At 42.1% G+C, this 10,170-nt stretch overlaps 2 long non-coding RNA genes across 2 annotated transcripts; both read right to left on the minus strand.

Moving 5' to 3' along the window:
* Window positions 1-470: 470 nt before the first annotated feature.
* Window positions 471-3,994, minus strand: LOC103653790 (uncharacterized). The gene is made up of 7 exons (XR_002268800.1): window positions 3,811-3,994; window positions 3,618-3,720; window positions 3,412-3,539; window positions 3,037-3,308; window positions 1,876-1,958; window positions 1,184-1,277; window positions 471-784 (listed from the first exon to the last, which is right to left on the minus strand). It is a non-coding gene; the product is annotated as an uncharacterized lncRNA (long non-coding RNA).
* A 1,067-nt stretch (window positions 3,995-5,061) lies between these two features.
* Window positions 5,062-6,795, minus strand: LOC103655577 (uncharacterized). The gene is made up of 4 exons (XR_004857830.1): window positions 6,046-6,795; window positions 5,649-5,834; window positions 5,331-5,389; window positions 5,062-5,235 (listed from the first exon to the last, which is right to left on the minus strand). It is a non-coding gene; the product is annotated as an uncharacterized lncRNA (long non-coding RNA).
* Window positions 6,796-10,170: the final 3,375 nt, after the last annotated feature.

The raw sequence follows: 10,170 nt of genomic DNA on the forward strand, positions 1-10,170 counted from the left end.
ATATATATATATATATATATTATTCACAACAGAAATTTTCATTATGGTTTTGTTTATTATCAAATATATATATATATATACTTTACTTATGACTTAATTTTTTTTATTTTTTCATAAATTTTCTGAATAAGTCGAGTGGTCAAAGTTAAGGTTAAAAAGTCAAACGAATTATATTTTAAAATGGAGTGAGTATTATATTTTTGGTGTGTGTGTGTGAGTGTGTTCGATTTGGATTAACTTCTTGATTACGGTTGACAGGGAATCTAAGTTGATCGAGTAAGGTGAGTAAAAAAATGTCATGCAACTATGCAAGGAGCCATGATAGGTAGAGACAAACTTTTATAACTGAGGCATGGTACGCATGCATGCGCATAATGAAAATCGTGTCTTATGTATACGACTAGGTATATGCCCGTGCGTTGCCACGAAATTAAAAATCAGAACAAAATATAAATACAGAACAACAAACATTAGAACTTGCTTGATGCTTCATGAATAAACTTCTAATCGAGGTCCTGAGATGAATCAAAACATGTAGCAAATGAATGTCTGAACTTTAAACCCTGACCACAATTTTGAACTTGCCACGTTATACTCTTGTTAGCGGTATGTCAGCAACCGAAGGAGAGAAGGAAAAGGAGAGCAGGAAGGGTGGAAGGCGATGTGGGGTGACATGATATACTGAGGGATGGAAAGGGGATTTAGTGCCCATATGAATTTTTGGTAGCTCTATTTCTCAAATGCTCCAACTCAGTACTGCCTTGCAATAGTTCTTCGATAGCTTCTGAAAACATGAAATCGTGATGTCATATTAAAATCAAACAATAACAGTGAAAGGTGGAAGTGGTTTAAGGATTTAACCTTTCACATACCTAGACACATGTCAATATATACCGAACAACACCATATGAAATTTGGTAATGGATGACAAACCTAATACTACATGACACATGGTTTCAGTCAGACTATGAATATGATTGCAAACTGCTTGAAGTAATAGGTTGATTATGCTAATTGAACATAGGGTTTTAGTAAGACAATGTTATGTAGTCTAGCTTGTTACTGGAGACTGGAGGCAATGTTGCACAGACAGCCAAAAACGATGTTAAGAATAAAGGATCAAGTAGAACAGTCAGGATGTTATTAAATAAAAAAATTACCCAGTAAGAGAATAGGATGTCACCTTTTTGAATTGGCTAGATTGCAAGCACATTGTGTTGTTTCAAGAGTTGACACAGTTTGTTAAGTGATATTCTTGTATCCATGATATCAAAGACCTTGCAAAGAGTTGAAATGTGCATATAAGACCATTATTACAGCTAACAGTTAGAAAGTAAGATCATTTTTTAATTCACAGTGATCCCTATCATTATATATAGACTAAGATCGCATTACTCGTAGACTATGTCGGACTACATGTGAGTGTTAGTCTTGTGTCGATGCCTTTTGGTTGAAACAAACAATTGAGTTTTGACAGACTTAGTAGCACTTATAACAAATCATTTAGAAATATTCCATAGTGTTCTGAGTGTCCCACATAAATTAAAAAAAGCTTCAACGAACAATGTTGGTAATCAAGCAAATTTTAGTGCTCTACATAAGTAAATCTTTGACAAATTTCTAAATATAGTGACCTAGCAAACTTTCGTGCATCACTTAAAAAAATGATTCGCTGCAACAGTGGCCAGAACATCTCCACCCACTGACGAGACTAACAGAACCATTTATGTTTGTACACAACACCATTTTAAGAGAATTGAGACCTACTAACTGAACAAGAGCCTAATAGTACACCATTTCATGAAGCAGAAAGATAAGCAAACATTTCAGTCTGGTACAAAAACAATCCCAATACAGTCTAGAAAAATTGGTTACCTCCTTTACAATTGATGTGATGTCATGTTGTAGGATCCTGGAGCATAATATCCATCTCCACAAACATTGAACTAAAGAAAAATCTATCCAAAATTCAGAAGCACATGGCAAATCACAACCACAGTTCAAGCAGTTAGTACTATTAATATGCAAACTACAGAGATGCATAGAGGGAGGCACCGGACAGCTGCAGGGCCAGGGAGTACAGACCCAGTTTTCTCAGTTGGGCATTGTTTGTTGGCAGAACCAGAGCACAGAAAGCAGTAGCACTTATAACAAATCATTTAGAAATATTCCATAGTGTTTTGAGTGACGTACATAAATTGAAAAAACTTCAACGAACAATTTTGGTAATCAAGCAAATTTTAGTGCTCTACATAAGCAAATCTCTGATAAATTTATAAATATAGTGATCTAGCAAATTGATACATGCTCTTGTATATCGGCAAACTACTTGTCCACCTCCAGAAACCTTGAACTAATAAAGAAAACATCCATCCAAAATTCAGAAGCACATGGTTCACAATAGTATCCTTGAATTTACTTTTGCATCACTTAAAAATGATTCGCTGCAACAGTGGCCATAACATCTCCACCTACTAACAAGAGCCTAACAATCATCATTTTAAGAGAACCGAGACCTACTTAACTGAACAAGAGCCTAATCATCATTTTAACAAGAGCCTAACTCGAAACGATAAGATGTGATGATGAACCATTTGTCATCCCAATTATCTCAATATCAAATAATCATCGACACCATTTTTTCATATTTATCTTTTCACAAAGACCTGGATTTTAGTGTCACTTTGAAATGACACTATCAATCTGTTTCTGTTGTGTGTAGCAGGTAGAGCCCTGTGTGAGCCAGTTTCCGTGGTGTGTAGCAGTTGTGTCATCATTTTTTTCATATTTCAGACAAGAGCACAGAATGACCTCCATCAAAATAAGATGATGCATGAGTGTGAATCAGTTACTGAATTTCTCTAGTGCGATTAGTGTGTTTTAGTTACTCTCATTTGACAAAAAAACACAGAAAACTATGAATCTGTCTCACAGAAAACAGATGAATTCAGTAAATGTTTCTATTAGGCTATTGGAACCACCATGATAACTGAGCAACATTTCACACAAAGGATAGGGCTAAGGGGATTGGCTCACCTTGAACTACACCATAGAATCTGACAGACCTGCGCCACGTCGAGCGCTTCTCTTCAAACCTGTTTCAGTGGGATATGACAGGAACGCAAGAACCTGGTATGGCTTCCCTTCAGAGAATCATAGGCATCGTCATTTTTATACCCGAGCAGCGGAGCAAGTCAGTCATTTTAGCACGTGGATATATAATGGATGAAACTCACCATCCGTGGTTGAATACCTGTAGGTGTTCTTCTGGTACCCAACAAGGGAGTGATCATTGTGATCAAGCATCACTGATCAGAATGCAAGTAGAAGTTAGTAACAACCATTAATGTAAGGATTATCAACCTTGATTTATATTTGTAGATTGATGCTTAATTAAGATTATTATATTACATTGCTGAAACAATCAATGCCTCATATGCTCAAGGGCACCAAACAAAAGCAACTGCACCGCATCTAAATCTCTATTGGAGCACTGCAAGCTGATCCAATACCATATTAGGTATAATCAAGATAGTTCCCTGAGAAAAAAATATAATTAGGAGAAGCCGGTAATAGAACTGGCGCTGAACGATAATATGAGCGAGATGCATGCTTACTATCAGGTAAGATTCTTATATTGCATTGTTGCCTCATCTGATCAATAGAGAGTCCCTTGTACACCTTAGCATGTAGTTCTTCCATTGCTTCCTCAAATCCTACCTGAAAAAAAGTGAAATAAGAACCTCCATGAAGCCTTAAACCAACAAGCTATATTACAGTGGATAATTTGGCTTGCCTGCTTTCTCCCACCTGATATAAGTCTGCACTTGTACAAGGTCCTCTGGAATTTTATCAGAAGACATTCGAGATGCAGGAGATTTACTTTCATCTAACTCATGTGCTTCTGGTGGTTTTATCAATTTCACTCAAAGCTTCTCTAAAGAAACACCTCTATTTAATTCTTTTATTAACCTAGCTCTTGCAGCTTCATACTCCTCCTGGGGGAAACACAACAACTACCTATTTTTAGTTAACTATTAATTTAGTGCATCAAATTCCAGATGGACGATGGAATGTTTAGTATGAAAAGCTTGCCTTTTCTTTCTCTGGTGTGTATGACTACCTTCCTTTTCTTTCCCATCGAAGGTAAGCTTGGATCTGTAAAGATCCTCTCGCACCAAGGTTGAAGTAGTAGAAATGGAGGCACCTGCACCAAACACAAATTATCCTAATATCATGTTGACAAATTATGGTAACAGGACAAGCCCTACTACACTAATCTATTCACATGCATAGAAGCTGACAAGCCCACACGGGGATTGGTTATAAATTAAAACATGAAAAATTACAGATCACCAATCAGCACAACAATCAATCCATTCACGACCGCTATCTATCTGAATCATCTACGATCATATAGCGCGACCTAAGTGCCTTGAACAGAATCTGATGGAACGGGGCGGCAACAAAAAAAGCCAAGGGACCAGGGGCAAGCATGCAATGTTAACCTGTAGAGCTCCTCGAAGGAGAGGCCGGTGCAGTTGTGGTTGTAGATCTCGCGAATGGTGTCATGGAGCTTACGCCACGACTTGTCGAAGAACTTGGGGTCGGACTCAATGTGGTGTTGAAAGCGAATGATATTTGGGTTGCACCTCTTCTGGCCACCGCCGCCGTTTATCATCTTCCTCCATTCCACCCCATGTTCCTTTCTTCAGATAGTATGGTCATTTTCCAGCCTTTGCTGCCTCCCTTCTCTTTCTTGATATGCTCAGACAAGATTTCCGATTCAACGTTCTTTGGAGGATGAGACTTCAACTGCTTATCCTGTAGGTAGTTACATTCCAGGAATCAACTAAACCAATCAATCATATTCCCAGAAGCATACAAAGGTCAGCTTTTAAAAGTTCTCTCATAGATGTCAGCTTGTTTCTGGCAAGGCGTAACAGCTAACATCATCGTTAACTCCATTTAGATCAAAAATCACAACTGTTGTCTAGTTTGTGATTCAATAACAAATAATTATATCCACACTTACTTGCAAAAATACTTTTTCTACTTACTTGCAAAAATACTGATCGGTGTTTTGCCATGAAAACAACAAGAGTGAGTAGTGCATAAAGCTTTTCATAGAATTTTCGATACTCCAGACTGTGTTGTGTCATAAGAATGAAAAGACCACTTAAGGCCATCACACTAATAACACAACCAATACCATATGATCTAGTCAAGAAATCACTGCAGAATAAATAAATAAAAGTATACATACGACAAGATATATGTCAGTGAAATATGAAATGATGTGCAAATAATACAGAAATCGTACAACCTACCATAAGATGGAAGGGTTTGACATTGAAGGAATGACATTTTGATGAATTGAAGCAAGGACCTGCAAGATACCTCAAAAAATCAAGACAGGAAACCATAGCCAACAATGAAGCACCTAACTACTACAAAATAAAGTGAGTGTTCGTGATGTAGATGAGGAAACAGACAATGAATATTTTCATCTTCCTAAGTTCTTATATTGTTACCATACCACAATGCGCTAAACTGCGCATAGGATAAGAAAAACATTGCTGCAAGGGTTTATAATTCAGATACAACAGTTACCATAGTTACCTTTTTCAGGGCAAGAACATCTTTACCTCCTTGTACACATCAAGTGGTAGTGGTAACATGAGAAAAGACAGCCATGCTTTGGTGAACTTCAATTTTAGTTTCAATTTTAGTTTCCTAAATAATTCCATCAGTTAATACCCAGAACATTTGAGCTTAAGATGTAAAATAATGAAGTACCATGGAAGAGTCATTTTCTCCTTTAGAAGACAGACCTTCATCAGAAGTACAAAACCAGAAGTCAAGAGTAAGAACACTAATCAGAACAAAATGCATACACATATGTGGGTTCATAATAGCACGAATTAAAGCATAAATCATTTAAATGGGAATTATTTTGTAGGCTCACAGAAACACATGAAATTACTACTGCATTATAAATAAGAGGAAAGTTTTAAAGTGTCAAACAAATAATAAAATACTTACCAACAGTACTCCACATATCAAATGTTGATTCCTTTTGAAAATCCATCAAAGGAACATGTGCCAAAAGATTGTATACGTTGTGCTGCGCGTTGAGGTTGAGCAGGCCGTAGGCCGGGACGGCGGCGGCGCCCCTGGCGGAGGCAGCGAGCCACCTAAGCCTCTGGTGCGTGGCAGAGGAGGAGACATCGGAGGCGCGGAGGTGCGGCAGGTTGAGGAAGGCGTCGGGGCCGTAGAGCCTGCGCGCGTCCTCGTCGTAGGCGAGCGCAGCCTCCTCGGCAGTGGCGAAGGAGCCGAGCCAGAGGCGGGTGGCAGGGTGCGCTTGTTGGGCTCTCGGATCTCGGCCACCCACTTGCCCCACGTCCTCTGGCGCACAGCGCGGTACTCGCACGCCGCGGTATGCGGGCCGCCCTTCCCCCGTGTTGGATCAGAGGCCGGAGGGGCGGCTGTCGCGGTAGATCTCGGGCGATCGGGGCGGCATCAGAGGCGCGCGTTGATGGGTGGCAGGGGGGCATCGCGGATAAGCGTTGTTGACGAGGACGAGAGAAGGGGCACACACCTTCTGATGCTCCGCGGAATCCATCATCATCTCTGAACGATCGATCCTGCTGCTGGGTTGATCTCGTCGCTCTGTTTCTTGGAGAAGGGCATGGAGGGTTGGGGAAAATGGAACGACGACGACTATCGGGGGAGGGAGGGGGGTCACCGCGAGCAGGGCGGGCGCAGCGGCCATGCGTCCTCTGTCGAGGTGAAGGCTGCGGCTGGGGGAAGACGGGGCGAGGGGCGTCAGGGCGGGTGGAAGCGAGGGGCGCCGAGGGGAGGGGCCGAGGGGGTGCGCGTGCGCGGGCATCGCGACGACGGCGCTGGAATCACGAGGGCTTGCAGGCGAGGATGGCGCGGAGGGAGCCGTCGGGGGTAAAACCGTGCACCACAGATTGTGTACGTCTACACTAACGTCTTATAGAGATAATAGAGATTAGGACATGCTAGTATTGAAGTCTTGTACAGTCACATTCACATACCGAATAAGGCATTTGTTACTATATTTAATATGTGTTATTTACCGTGATCATATGCACGCAGCTGTGCTATGGCCGGAATCCAATCATGCCATGCCTTCGACCGAAGCACGCAATGCCATGCATGCCTGCACGTGAGGCTTAGGTTGGAATCTGGGATTATTCTCGCGTGTACTACATTTTACAAAGACCGAGCCAATCGCAGTTCGCAGGTTACACATACATACTCCTGTGTAGAGTAGGTACTTAAGTGCTTACAATCTGTCGGGGGTCGATCAAGCTTCTTGGAACTGGGAACTGGTAGCGGGAAAAGCCTGCTTAAAAATATGATGGCGTACGGACGTCGACACAGACCCTCTTTATCGGCATGCATGCAGCAGATCTTTGGCCCTCCTGCCTCTCCTGCCGCGCTGGCTATGCTATAGCTCTGAGCTGAGCTCTAAGTCTCTGATCCGACAAGAGTCTCGAGCTCACGATCTCACAATCCTGACGATCTGAGATTACGAGGCTGGCCGGAGTGGAGAAGAGGTCGAACACAGTAGTGTCGTCGTCTGCCACTAGGAGTCTATCACGATTCACGAGACTCTCTGCGTGCATGCACATGCACCAATGGCAGGAACTGCTATTCTGCTGGGCCGTCTTCATGGTTGCTGCTGCACGGAGCCATACTGGGACGATGATGATGTATGCCTAGCCCACGTGCAGTGATCCGTACAGATTTTAAAAATTAAAGATCGAGCTTTGTTTTTATTCAGCTCGTTTCTCCATGTCATGTTCATCGTCTCCGTGGCGAATAATGTCGGGCTGGAAACAAGCCGAACGTGCTCCCCAGCTGAATCGATTTAGCTCGCGAGCCAAACTGTTTACGGTAACACATTAGATATAGCTAGGAATAGTTTATGGCTTTCTACTGTCGTATAATTATAACACCGTGTATAGAAAAAAGATGTAAAATTTATATCTATATCTCAGGAAAAAAAAGTGTAAAATGTAGCCAATAAAATATAGAATTACAGGAGGGAATTAAGTCCTAAAAATCCTAAAATTAATTACACCACCAAAAATTGCTTCATGTCTTCCTCTGTACAGTACCATACTCGACCAGCTGATTGCTGTCAGCTCAATGCCTCAATGTGTAATACTGAAATCCTCAGACCTACTCTTACCTTGCCATCTCGGCTGGATGGAGGCACTACCGGAATTTGGCTCTTTGCCGAGTGTTTTTTTTTGGCACTCGGCAAATAAGCTCTTTGCCGAGTGCCACGCAAAAAAACCCTCGGTAAAAAAAACACTCGGCGAAAAAACTCTTTGCCGAGTGTTTTATTTTTGACACTCGGCAAAGAGTTTCTTTGCCGAGTGTCAAAAATACAACACTCGGTAAAGAGCTCTTTGCCGAGTGCTTTTTTCCAACACTAGATAAAGACAATTTAAAAATCACATTTCAAGCAGTAAATTAATTCAAATGAAAAAGTTTTCAACTACAAATTTATATAACTCATCATGATGTACAATTTGTATATTGTTCATATGACAAAATAAAAATAAATTTGTTCATAAAACCTATATCTCTCTCGTAGTTTATGAAATTACGAGAGAGATGTATAGAATTTGTGCATATTGTTAGAACCATCATGTGAGATGAACAAATGACCAAACAACTAAAATAAACTTTGTAGATCTTGAGAAGTTATAGAAGTTTGTAGTTGACAACCTTTTCATTTGAAGTCATATTGTCAACGAAAACTACGTCTGAATTTTAAAAATTTAAAATTTGAATTTTAAAAACGACCTCGAAAGAAAAACTACCAACATGAAAGTTGTAGGTATTGAAGAGTTATGAAACTTTGTAGTTGACAATGTTTTGGTTTGAAATCATCTTGTCATGCAAAACTATGTTTGAATTTTGAAATTTGAATTTTTTAAACTACCTCGGATGGAAAAACCACCAAAATAAAAGTTGTAGGTCTTGAAATGTAATGAAACTTTGTAATTGATAACTTTTTGATTTGAAATCATCTTATCATTGAAAAATTCGTGTGAAGTTTTCAAATTTAAAATTCAAATTTTGTAAACGGCCTCGGATGTAGAAACTATTAAAATAAACTTGTAGATCTCAAAAAGTTATGCAACTTTATAGTTGGTCACATTTTTAAATGAACTCATTTAGTGCCTTAAATAATCAAATTACTTTCGGTTTGTTATAGTACATGGGGAATGAAAACGTAATATAAACATAATTGGTGTAGTAGTGTAGTGGTATAGGAGGGTATGCGCGAGAGAGATTACGAGTTCGAATCTCAACATTCACAAAACATATAAATTTGATTCAAAATCCCTACTACTCTATAAGCACGGTGTGTAAGCGTCCACACCGTGCACCACCGTTCTGCCTCTCCGCCTCTCCCCCGACCACTCCCGTAGGCAACCCCGAGAATCCTAACAATCCTGCCCGAGATCGACGCGCACCCTAGACAATCCCGCCCGAGATCGCCGCCCAGATTTCGTATGGCTGCCGCATGGTCGTATCGCCCTGCGATGCCCCCACCCACCCAGCCGCCCCTGCCCCCGGTGAGACACCAGCACGAGTTGGCCTTCTTCTCCGGCTGCAGCGACGCCGCTGGCCCCCACCACCCCATCCCCAAGCTCATCTTCCTAAAGGCCCTAGCGGAGGCGTTGCAGATCCCGCAAGAGCAGGTGACGCTCGCATACCTCCGCGCCCGTCCGCCATGTGCCCTCACCGCACGCCATCATCGCGTCAGTGCCATTCCAGGAAGGCTCGCGTTCGCGCTGCTCCAGGAGGCCTCGCGTGCCTTGTCCGTGCGTGGCCCACATGCTCCGCCCTGCGTCCCCCCCGCCATTCTCGCGTCGGTGCGCCGCTCGCCCTCCCTGGCCCAGATTTTCCCAATAGAGGTCGAGCACGCGGAGGCAACGCAGCACCCAGATCGCGGCCCCTGAGAGCGTGTGGGATGGGAGGGCGAGTACGCGGAGCTCCCACAACGCCGCAATGGCCTGGGACAGCGTGGAGGAGGGGTTCTCGCCAAGTCCCACGGCGTGGCGCTCCTCGATAGAGGGGACGACGCGGGGCTAACGAAGGCATCCACAGCCCCCG

Source organism: Zea mays, chromosome 4, assembly GCF_902167145.1.
Source record: "Zea mays cultivar B73 chromosome 4, Zm-B73-REFERENCE-NAM-5.0, whole genome shotgun sequence".
In the NCBI taxonomy this organism is placed as follows: Eukaryota; Viridiplantae; Streptophyta; class Magnoliopsida; order Poales; family Poaceae; genus Zea; species Zea mays.